At 42.4% G+C, this 12,625-nt stretch overlaps 1 non-coding gene across 1 annotated transcript; it reads left to right on the top strand.

The window, feature by feature from the left end:
• Positions 1–3,724: 3,724 nt before the first annotated feature.
• Positions 3,725–3,806, top strand: TRNAS-AGA. The gene has a single exon. It is a non-coding gene; the product is annotated as a tRNA-Ser (tRNA).
• The last annotated feature ends 8,819 nt before the right edge of the window (positions 3,807–12,625 follow it).

The following is a 12,625-nucleotide window of genomic DNA, read 5'->3' as shown; positions in this document are numbered from 1 at the left end:
CCATTTGTGAAGAATTAGCCGAAGAACTAGATCGTCAAGACTTAGTATTTTTATAGTTCTTTTTATTCTACATTTAGTCATATGACACTTTATACTATTAAAGGGGAGGGGTCCAGGTGATAAAAAGACAATATTTCCAAAGTTTTCTCAATCCAAACCTATTTCTCCGAGTGAAGACTTTGGAAATCTCTTTTAACACATAATATTTTTATTCAGTGTCCGAAATGATATTCTTCGGGACGCTTTAGTCGAAGTCGTCGCTGAAGAGTTAGAAAACCAACAGTTTGGTTCTCCCACCATGAGGAATTTGAGAGTTCAATTTTCCAACCATTGCCTTGCTGGCGACAGATGGTTGGCAGGCCTTCCCTGTCCAACGGTCATGCCGGCCCTTATGCTATGACCCCGACTATAAATAGCCACCCATTTCCACCATAAGTTGGATGGTTGCTTCAAGTGAAATTGAGACAAGTGTCGACTGAGCAACCCATGCTGATCATGATTTTGAGTGAATCCTTTGTGAGGAAAAACTCAGTGTGTAATAGCCAATGTGATTTAGCATCACTGAAGAATATGTGTGAGCTCACTGAAGGACTTGTTACTCTTGAAGATTGTGATCTTCTAGACGGTTAGGCGTCAGTTCAGAGCATCCAATAGTAATTGTGGATTGTCGGGCGAACAAGTCTATGAAGGTTTGGAGATCTCCCATGATTGATTGGGCGAGGTCTAAGTGATATTAGCTCAAAGAGAACAGGGTGAAGACTCGTTCTTCCGAGTTCAACCCCCCCCCCCCCCCCCCCCCCCCCCCCCCCGCAATCACACGTAGAGTTATCACAACAACTTGAACTGGTGCAAAAAAATTGAATGTCTTCACTGAGCCCCTGGTCCCATATTCTTCGGTTATGTTTACTTTAAATAATTTGCATGTTCTAAAGAATTTGATCGCCCCTCTCTCTATGAAGACTTTCATTGAATACTTTGAGGATCCACTTCATTTTCTTATGCTTGGCTTATTCAATGTTGTCGTGATGAATTGTATGTGTTCTTTGTTAAGATAGTTTACACATTCAATTTCATCACCTGCATGCCATCTACCGTTCTGATGACTCTGATTGCATGCACTATTTAGTTTAATCTGTTATATTCTGTTTAGTTTAACTCGTTGTTCTTTGAAGAACTGGTTTCTTTGAATAATTTCTTAAAATCTCTCATTCACTCCCTCTAGTCGATTAATCATTCTTATAATTGGTAGCAGAGCAAGATGATCTCTTATTCTGTGTGATTTACTTTATAGTTATGCCGACTAAAGAAAATTTCAGGACTCCCGCCAAGCGCCCAATCTTGATGGCACAAACTACCTGTATCGGAAGAATAAAATGTGAATGCACCTTAATGATGTCGGTGAAGAACTCTGGAGAGTGATTGTAGAAGGTTAAGTGATTCTTGGACCATCCAACGTCACTCAGGACGACAACGAAATAGACAACTTGATGCTTAAGCTAAGGACCTAATATGTGATTGCCTCATCAAAGGGCAGTATGGTTGCATCGGCTCTATGAAGACCGTCAAGAAAATATGGGATTGGCTATAAAACATCAATGAAGGTATCTCAACAGGGTTGATAAGGTCATGTTCTTTGTTGTGTCCCGTGGTCAATTAAAGGTAAAAGAAATGACACAATAAGAAATTCATAGCATGTGTAGTAAACCCGCGGCTCTACAAAATGGGTGTCCTTAATTAACCACATATAGACCACTATAATATTTGTGATGTTTTTTAAAAAGGAATATTGTACTATTTTACAACAAAAGATACTAGATTTGGATGGCATGGTTCTGTTACAAATAGCAAGGAAACATGGACAATCAAGACCATTCTATTTCTTTTTTTTAACATGGTACAGACGCAGATGCTCATACAAACACATGTACACTCACCCCTATGAATGCACACACGCACACCCTACTCCTACGGCCACCTTTGAGAGACTGAGTCGGCATATCATCTTGAGATTGTTGAAGTCATCATAGGCATCTTCGTAATCGACAGGAACGTCTCCTCGCACTAAACACGCATCGCCGAAAGGCCTGGAATAAAATCAGGAAAATCTAAGCACCAGTGTCAAGTCTAGGACTTGAACTCTGATAGGTTGAGGATACCTATCCTACTAACCATCCAACCATAGGTTGGTTCGCAAGACCTTGCTATTTCAGAAGTACTACTAGATGCTTCTTCCTTTTTTCAAATAGAGGGACAAGATACATAGTCATACTGTAATTTCTATTAGTTCAAAAATATGAATTGGGCCCTCGTATAGATCTAGCTAAGACATCATACATGTGTTGCATTTAGAGCAAAATTTTACTTCGACCGGGGATAGAAATATGAAACCTTTAGTCATATAATCAAATTAGCTTATGCCTTAATTAATCTACTTTGGAAACTATTTGTTTTGTGAATTAAAAATATATGAAATTAAATATTGATATTCATGCATTTAGATTGTCTATTGGTCAGCTGAGCAAGCACTAAAGGAAATGAGGGGAGGGGGCCTGAAGTGTTCCAACGGCTAAATAATTTATTCGTGCTAGGGAGCTACAATAGTGAACGGTTTGCACCGGAAGAAGATGAAGAGACAACGGCGTCAGATGTGTGTCTAGCTTCTCCCTCATATCCGTAGACGTGGAAGACCTAGCCGGTGAAGCTTCTTGATGGGCATGCTGCCATGGGGGTTTGCGCTCCGAATGGCTAGAGCCGAACTAACGTCAATTGGTCGTGGGGAGAAGTAGTGCATGATACTTCCAGTGAAGAAACTTGGTTTAAATAAATGGATGTGACTCTGGGTTCGTACTATCCATGTGTTATAGTTAAATTTCTAAATCACAACTCATCATTGGACGATATGCATAACATGAAAAAATAGGAGAAGTCTAAGGGAATTGCCACTTTGTTACTCGGACATTTGTTTTTGTTTATTTTCTCATATATATATATACACCATATTACTTTCTCTATGTTTCTTGTGGACACAAAAGCGTTATCTTTGTTGACATCGAAGAATAAGGAGACAAACATTGTCATTGCACTACATGCATCTTGTAAATAAGAATTTTAGTATGTCATTATCTCTCAAGATTGGTTAGAAGCATTTCATTTGTAACTCAGAGGTACAATGTACTAGACTCTTGAAGTGGTGACAATGCTAGAGCAATGTGGTAAAGAGAATGGAAGTCAAGGGTGTAGGAGGACCCAGATGAAATATGTTACTTTGTTTTCATACAAGGATATGGTGGTTAAGGAGACATGACGATTGCCAAGGATGAAAGAAGCAGGAGAAAACCGAACCCTATATTAATTGAAACCACATGCCATCATAAATGGCATATATTTGGGTCTATATTTTTTATTTCGTAGCAGCACACAGGCATTCAACTAGGCTTTACTAAACCGGCAGTTTGCTTTTGTAAGTAATGGTGTTGTCTTTTACCCTAACAAACAAAGAAGCATACATTGAGATGTCTTGAATCATCATATATTTTCTTGCTAATATGAGTACCAATTGATAGAGTACGAAAAATTGATTTATTAAGTAATATGTTTTGCTGTCATAATGCTGACCCCGAAGTACGAAACACGACAGTCACGTCTAGCATTGCGGATTATGGAGATGACAGGCCTGACAAAAACACCGTATATATAACACCGGGTGCAGTCGTCAACACAAGCAGTGGGCGTGCCAGAGTGGTTATTGGGTATGACTAGAAATCATATGGGCTTTGCCCGCGTAGGTTCGAATCCTACCGTCCACGCGTTTTTTTCGTATATAAATGCCTCAATTTTCGGAGCAGATCACGCCGACCCAAGGTGGTGGAATATTTTTTTGTAATTTATTGTGTACATCTGGATATTTTAGCAAATTATATTTTATCTGCCAAGCTTTAAATCATTTTTTGCAATTCATCTGTACTTTTGGATATTTTATTTAGTAGATTATATTGATCTGCCAAACTTTACTAATTATTTCGGAGCAGATCACGCTGACCCAAGGTGGTGTAATCTTTTTTTTGTAATTTATTGTGTACATCTGGATATTTTAGCAAATTATATTTTATCTGCCAAGCTTTAAATCATTTTTTGCAATTCATCTGTACTTTTGGATATTTTATTTAGTAGATTATATTGATCTGCCAAACTTTACTAATTATTTCGGAGCAGATCACGCTGACCCAAGGTGGTGTAATCTTTTTTTTGTAATTTATTGTGTACATCTGGATATTTTAGCAAATTATATTTTATCTGCCAAGCTTTAAATCATTTTTTGCAATTCATCTGTACTTTTGGATATTTTATTTAGTAGATTATATTGATCTGCCAAGCTTTACTAATTATTTCCATCGAGGACCACATATGATTTGGGTGGTGTTGAACAATTAGTGTTCTTTTCTTCAAAAGTGGACGAAGCCGGATCCAAAATTCATTAAGGCCAATGTTGATGCTGCATTTTTTGAGGATGAAGGTTCAGGTGCAACGGCGGTCGTGCTACGTAATGGTTCGTTCCTTTTGCACAATGTCGATTTGTTCCTTTTGCTGCAGATGTGATGACTATGGAAGCTATGGCAATAAAGGATGGACTAATGCTTGCTAATTCACTTGGATTCAATCGGGTAGAAGCTGAGTCTGATTTACTGAATGTGATCAATTTTTGCACTGGCCAAAGTCAATGGTGGGATGCGGCTACATCTATTTTTGCAGATTGTGTTGATACGGCGTTTTTAATTGGGAAGGTCAAATTTAAACATTGTTATCATTTGGTAAATTTTGTTGCTATAGTTTTTGTAATAAGTGTTTGAGTAGCTGGGTGAATGATCCCCCATATTGCATTGTTGATAAACTCTTAAACGATGTATCTGTTTTCTAATTCAATAAAGCTAGCCATCATATCCTTTTCTAAAAAAAATGAACAATTAGTTACTCCCTCCGTTTTTACATAAAAGTTTTTTTAAGATTTCAATACGGACTACATACGGATGTTTATACACATATTTTTAAATAGTAGATTCACTCATTTTGCTCCGTATATAGTCTATATTAAAATCTCTGAAAAGACTATTATTTAGAAACGGAGGAGGTAGTATTTATGTACAAACAAACTGAGTTCTTGTTTTTGGAAAGTATCAGGGAATCCGATAATTAACTACATCTGGCTTGCAATAATTGATTACTTTGTCTGTAGTGAACAAACTATTAATGCAAAAATATATAACGGATGAGTGTTCTAGAGAAAAATATCTATATTCTTTCCTTTCTAGAATACTCATAAGCATGTGTATCATATATTGTTTTAGCAGTATTACCATGGAATAAAACTATGTTTTATCCTGCAAAAGTAAAGAACAAGCGGCAAAGAAGCCGGATACAACGTGGTTTGGCCATTACCACACCAATCACAAGGATTGATATCCACATCCACCGAACACATCCATCACGTGAACTACGATACGATGCTACACCTAGGTCAACCTCATGCCAAAGACGATGAGCGAGGCAAGACACATAGCAACCAAGCCACATCACAACCGACGCCGGAGACCTCTACAACAAGATCAAGACTCAATGACAACACATGCCAACTTACCCCACCAATTGCGCCAAGAAAAAGTCGACAAGTGGACGATGGGGCCTAGGAAGACCTAAAGACGATGTCGTCAGGAGGGCGCCAATGATGGTGTACATTGCGCCTCGGAGGCCCACGCCCAGAGTAGTAGCCGATACCGACTTGAGCCATGTCACCGGGACTCCTCAAGCTACAAGACGGCCTCCAATGAATTAACGACGCTATGACGTCGCCGCCTCCTAGTCTAGAGCTCGGACCAAGGGTTTCCCCTGAGCACGAGGGAGGGAGTCGAATCGGGGCCAAAGCAACGCCTCCAAGGAGGGAACGGCGTCCACGGACGTCGCCATTGCTAGGCCCGGTGTTACGAAACAGGAATCTCTCCGAGCCCAAGATCACAAAAATCCAAAGTTCCGGAGTTGTTCAATCAGGTCGACCAACACTATAGGAGGCGTCGCATTACGCAACACAACCGCCTCCACCACCACCTCGCACACGGAGCTGAAACCACCCACCGCCAAGACCACCACAGACAACCAACCCTCCAAGCCACCATGCTCGCCGGGCCTAGGCCACCAGTGTCAAGACCGCCTACAACCGAGAGGAGGCAATGTGCCACCATCGCACTGGCCAGTGTCACCGGAGCAACGCTCGCCCAGCACCGTGCCCCACGGCCAAGGACAATCCCACCACAAACGGCGCCTCGAGCCTCGCCAACGGGAGAGACAACACCACAATCCGCCATGCTCCGCCACAAGAGTCGCACATCCACCGCACCACCATCCACCTTCTCCACGGGGCAGCTACCCCGGTACCTCCTCCACCCTCCAGCCACGGCCATGACAAGCCGAGCCGTCGTCCCTGCGCAGGCACAGGTCCAGATAGGAGGAAGCCCCCTCGAGACGCTGCCTGGACGACTGCCTGCCTCCTCGAGCCGCTGCTTTCACCTGGACCACCCACTACTAGGGAAAAGCCTAGTAGTAGCGTGGGTTTAATGCCTATTAGTAGCGCGGGGAACCGTGCTACTAGTAAGGCGCTACAGCTATTACTTAGAAGTAGCGCGTGCGGCACACGCTACTGCTAAGACATATAGCCGCGGCGCGTGTTTATCCAGTGCTACTGCTAATCTAACTAGTACTAGCGTGTTTCCTGCCCATCGCTACTAGTATTATGTAACATCCCAAATTTTCAATTTGGAATGTTATACATTAGGTCATCACCGCATATCATATTTTATTTGCTTTTGGCCTGATCCAGAAATTCTACGCAACTCAAGGACCCACGGAGAGAGTTGGGGATTTCGTTATTTTCATATTTGGGTTTTTCTCAAATTTTGAAAATAGGATCATTGATTTTATTTATTTTTTCTTCAATTATTTCTATAATAAAATATGAGAGAGAGAATAAAATGACTTTCTCAAAATAAAGAAATATTGAAGGTTTAATAAAAAATCAAGTAAGATTTTTATTTCGGATTTTCTCGCTATTTTATTTGAATTTAGGAAAAATTGCATGTTTTCAAAACTGCATTTTAGGGCCAAGAAAATGTTCATCCTGTTCTAAATATTTTATTCAGACGGTGAAAATTTGTTTTGGCATTTTTAGATTTTTATTTATTTTTCTAGAATTTATTTTCTATTCGGTGGAATTATTTAAAAAAAATGCGCGAGAGCCTGACTGGGCCAAGGCCCAGCCGAGCCGGGCCGGCCTCGCCAGCGCCACCGCCAGCCCTGCCGTGTCGCTGCCGAACTCGGGGAGTCCGACCCCGAGCCGCCTCCGCTGTCGCCCCTTCCCCAAGCCGGCCGAGCCCCCCTCCTATAAATACGCCGCCACCCCGCCGCCCTCACCCCGTCCCAGCCCTGCCGAGCCGCCTAGCGTCGTCGCCGCCCAGCCCCGCCGAGCCACCTAGCGCCGCCGCCGCAGCCCCGCCACCCCGCGTCGTCCCGCCGGAGCCGAGCCGGAGGTATAGCCGCCGTTGCCGCCGTGGTCCGTGTTTTTAAACCCGATCCGTTTTTTAGAAACCCTAGTTTGGTTTTTTTATAAATCGGTTTTCCCGGTTTATTTGTTTAGCGAGCGTTCGCTCGTTCATTCGTTTTAACGAACGCGTTCATCGTTTAGTTTCAGAAAATGAACGTTTGTTCGTTAATCTGTTCGTCAGCTTTTCTTTTTCTCGGATTTTCCATGGTTATTTCTGATCGCTATTTCTGATCCGATTTTTGTTTTAGTTTATCTTTTCGCTCTTTTATCGGAATCAGGGGATTCAAGCGCCTGGAGTTTCGTCTCGAAACCCTCTTTCCGTTTAACCAACTCAAACAAGTTTTTTGCATCTGTAAAATTTGACTTAGATCCAGATTAGTAAACGAAGTTTGTTTCTTTTGTTGTTTGACTTTCGTTGTTTCGTTCGATTTGATTCTTTTTGCAAACCGGAGTTCTTAAGTTGAACTTTCTAGTTAGTTTTCTTATTTGAGTTTTACCCGTGCATTAGATGAGTACTTATTGTATGCTTGTTTGTTTGCGATAGAGTACCCGGAGTGCGCCGCTTGCTACTTTGAATTTATAGGTTTCGCGGATCATCAGCAAGGCAAGTAACACTTTGATCATACCTCTTTACTACCCAGTTTTATTGCATTAGATCAATCCTCAAACAATTGCATGATTAGGATCTAATTAAATTGTGGGTTTTGGGAAGTAGATGAGGTAGTACCTATTACCTGTTTTATTATCAAACCCTTGGGAGTTACTTCTACGTTTGCTTATTATGCCATGCTATGCTAGTAGACGTGGATTGGGTGAGTGTATCCATGACATATGTGAGATTGATAAATTAATGGTTTATTTAAGGTGGCAACTTAAACACTCATCTGGGTGGATTGAGGCACCTGGGTATTCCAGCGATTGCCTGTTTTTCTTTATGGACCTCCACCCAGGCTCAAAGGGATCATGAGATTATTCATACTAGAAACTTCCGTGTGCAGCCACAAGCTACTATGGGCTCTAGCATAGTTAACTAAGTCATGCGAACTCTTAAAGTGGTAGACTAGTAGATGTAGGGGATGTAGGTTGGTACTGTCTACCCGATCGTAAGGTGCTAGCACTTCTAAAAGACTATGTCTCGGTCATCCGTTTCTCAAACATCATGCAGTGCGAGAATCCCAACGGAGGAGATCGAGTCTTGTGGGGAAAAGTGTGCAAACCTCTATAGAGTGTATAAACTAATCATGGTTAGCCGTGTCCCCGGTTATGGACGTCTTGAGTATCTAGTACTTGGATTATCATGTGAATCTCATCATGTTACTTTAAATTAATATTGTTGGGTTTTAATGATGATACTTAATTGGGATTGAGAGGATGTCTATCTTCTCAATGTTTAACAACCACCATGATAGTTAAATAAAATTTATTCCTTTGCAGTAGGGAAAAATTGGCTTTATGCAAAAACTGTAACCATAGAGCTTTCCACCAGCCAAATATGCATGTAGTATAGCTTTATTATTTCATTACTCTCTATGTGTTACATTGCCAGCATATTCCATGTGCTGACCCATTTTTGAGCTACAGCGTTCATGTTGCAGACTTTTCAGACGACGAGTAAGGTGCCTTTAGGTCGTGGTTCTATACTCAGTGATGCCGTTGGAGTTGATGGACTCACTTATCTTCCAAGCCTTCCGCTGTTATCGTTATTAGATGGCCTTAAGCCATATTTATTGCAATAAGTTCTCTTTTGAGACATTCGATGTAATAAGTGTGTAATTGCTACTCTGTTATAAATCCTTCAAGTACTGTGCGTGTCAGCATTACTGATCCAAGGATGACACTAAAGCACAGAGATCAGACTGCTTGAGGTCTGGTCGCTACAAGATGGTATCAGAGCCCACGCTGACTGTAGAACACGACCACTAAGCTAAAAGCCCTAGATCACTACTCACTCTTCTCATTTCTGACTCCTCGTCTTTTCTACTCTTTTAGGATGGCGGATGCAAGGAACAAGTTCACGCAACCAGATGAAGATACACCCTTTGGACGTCACTTGAAGGAAGTCACTAGATACCTGAACATCGGAGTACCAAGCTTCACCGGGACCTACAACACCACTTTACCTGAAGAGGAACGCTGGATGATTCAAGTTCAAGTTCCAGGAAGGACGTTCATGCCCGTCACTGAGCCCATCGAGTTTTCCTTTGATGCACCAACCTGGAGTCTAGGAAAGAGTATGGCAGCCCACATCACTATGGGGCGCATTGGAGAAGTTTACCACAAGGATCTCAAGGATACTATCTATCAGATTTGTGGGCACCGAGATGAGCAATGGGAGATGATTAGCACCAAGAAGGATAGATCAATTGCAGCTTTCATCCAGGAGTTAAACTAGCACATTTGACGCCAGGAGAACCAGATATGCGCATGCATGATAGACCTGAAGAAGGCCATGACCAAGATCACGGAGCTGGAGGAAGAACTCAAGTCTACACGCGATGGATATGAGGAGGAAATAGCAACACTAGTAGAGAAGAGTGATGATCTGAAGAAGAAGCTAAAAGTGTTCATGGGATTTCCCGCAACTGGAGGAGAAGACGAAGATTACACTTGTCCAGAGAACTACATCACCATCGACGACACCGACTCAGACCCGGACGATAGTGATGATGACTATGTTGATGAAGCTGGAGCAGATATCATGGAGTCTTCATTGGAGCAGTTTTTCTAGTCGACCACCATATCAGTAGTAGTATTCTCCCATGTATCTAGTATAGCCCGAGCACTTTTGTAACGATAGATAGACCGTTGTATGCCCTTGTTTGATTGAATGAAGTGATTTTGTTTGCATTTGCCTCATGTGCATATGGGTAGTGTTTTCCCTCTAGACCTCATTCTATTCTATAGTCTCATCTTTTCTAAACCCCAGATGCCTCTGAGACGTGACAATGGTTTTGCTTTCCCACCGGAGCTCACTCAGTTGATCCAGCAGTAGAATACGTTGATGCAGTTGCTAGTCCAGAATCAGAATCAGGGGAACAACAACAACAACAACCCACCGCCACCACCTGTTGATCACTTAACCCGTTTTCTTAGGCTGAATCCGCGAGTGTTCTCTAGTAGCACCGAGCCTATAGTAGCAGATGATTGGCTCTGCAAGATTGGAAGGGAGTTAACCACTACAGGATGTACTAATGCTGAGAAGATGCGCTTTGCCGCACATCAGTTAGATGGACCAGCAGCATCATGGTGGGAGAATTACACTATCACCTACCCTATAGCCACGGTGACATGGGACCAATTTCAGCAGGCTTTCTATACCGCCCATGTTTCAGCAGGAGCTATGGCCATGAAGAAGCGTGAGTTTCGCAACTTGCGCCAAGGAGGACGGACAGTTGGTCAGTATGTGGATGACTTTAGTAAGCTAGCACGTTATGCCCCAGATGACGTTGCTACGGATGCAGGTAAGCAGGAGAAGTTTCTGGAAGGACTGAATGATGAGTTGAGCATGCAGTTGATGGTAGCAAGCTTCAACAACTATCAGGAGTTGGTAGATCACGCTCTTATGATTGAAGGGAAACAACAGTAGATTGAAAACCGCAAGAGGAAGTATGGACAAGGGCAGTACAATTCTGGAGCTCAGCAGAAGCCACATTTTACCCCTAAACCGGGAGGACATTTTCAGCATACCCACGGAGGAGGCAGCTCGCACAATCATAATGGCCCCAAGAATGGTAATGGGAATGGAGGAAGCAACGGCCAGAACCATACCAACCCATCAACACCAGCCAAGAGAGACCTGAGCCAAGTCACTTGCTATAAGTGCCAGAAGACTGGACATTACGCCAATGAATGTCCTGAAGCCCAGAATGGAAATGGCAATGTAAGATCTGGGAAGAAGCCGAACCCTTTCAATAGGGGACAGGTGAACCACGTTAATGTGGAGGAGGTTGAAGCTCAGTCAGATGCAGTAATAGGTAAGTTTTTGGTTAAGTCATTTACTGCACTCGTCCTTTTTGATACTGGTGCATCGCATTTATACATCTCAAGGGGATTTGTGGATAAGTATAAACTGCCAACCCAAGCCCTTAGGTCACCCATGTTAGTAACCTCGCCTGGAGCAGAGTATATGGCTAGTCTATGGTGTGATCGGTTACCATTAAGGATTGGTAACTATGTATTCCCCTCGGACCTAATAGTATTGGAATCTCAAGGATTGGATGTGATATTAGGCATGGATTGGTTATCGAAGTATGGAGGGAACATTGAATGCGCCAGTAAGTCAATTTTTCTTACGATGCCAGAAGGATGAAGGATCAAGTATGTATCCCGGCATGTGCCGAAGAGGACCCAAGTAAGTTCCTTATCAGGAGTTGTGCAGGAGGAAGTACCAGTGGTGAAGCATTTCCCTGACGTATTTCTAGAGGAGTTGTCAGGCATGCCACCGGATAGAGATATTGAGTTTTTGATTGAGCTTTTGCCACGCACATGGCCCATATTTAAGAGACCATACAGGATGCCCGCAAAAGATTTGGAGGAGATTAAGAAGAAGATTAAAGAGTTACTAGATAAAGGTTATATTCGCCCAAGTTCTTCGCCTTGGGGATCGCCAGTACTTCTAGTGGAGAAGAAGGATGGATCGTTAAGGATGGTTGTTGATTATCGAGGATTGAATGAGGTAACAATCAAGAACAAGTACCCACTGCCGATGATCAATGATCTGTTTGGTCGATTACAAGGAGCTAAGGTATTTTCCAAGATCGATCTGCGATCAGGATACCATCAGTTAAAAATACGAGAGCAGGATATACCTAAGACGGCTTTTACCACTAAGTATGGGCTGTACGAGTATACCGTTATGTCATTTGGTCTGACTAATGCACCTGCATATTTCATGAACATGATGAACAAGGTGTTTATGGAGTTTTGGGATAAGTTCGTCGTGGTGTTCATTGATGATATTTTGGTCTACTCAAAGAATGAAGAGGAGCATAAGGAGCATTTGCGTTTGGTACTTGAGAAGCTCAGAGAACATCAGCTATA

This window comes from Triticum urartu, chromosome 2, assembly GCF_003073215.2.
Source record: "Triticum urartu cultivar G1812 chromosome 2, Tu2.1, whole genome shotgun sequence".
Taxonomy (NCBI): domain Eukaryota; kingdom Viridiplantae; phylum Streptophyta; class Magnoliopsida; order Poales; family Poaceae; genus Triticum; species Triticum urartu.
Note: the sequence above shows the minus strand (reverse complement) of the source record. Positions and strands in the feature narration are given on the sequence as shown.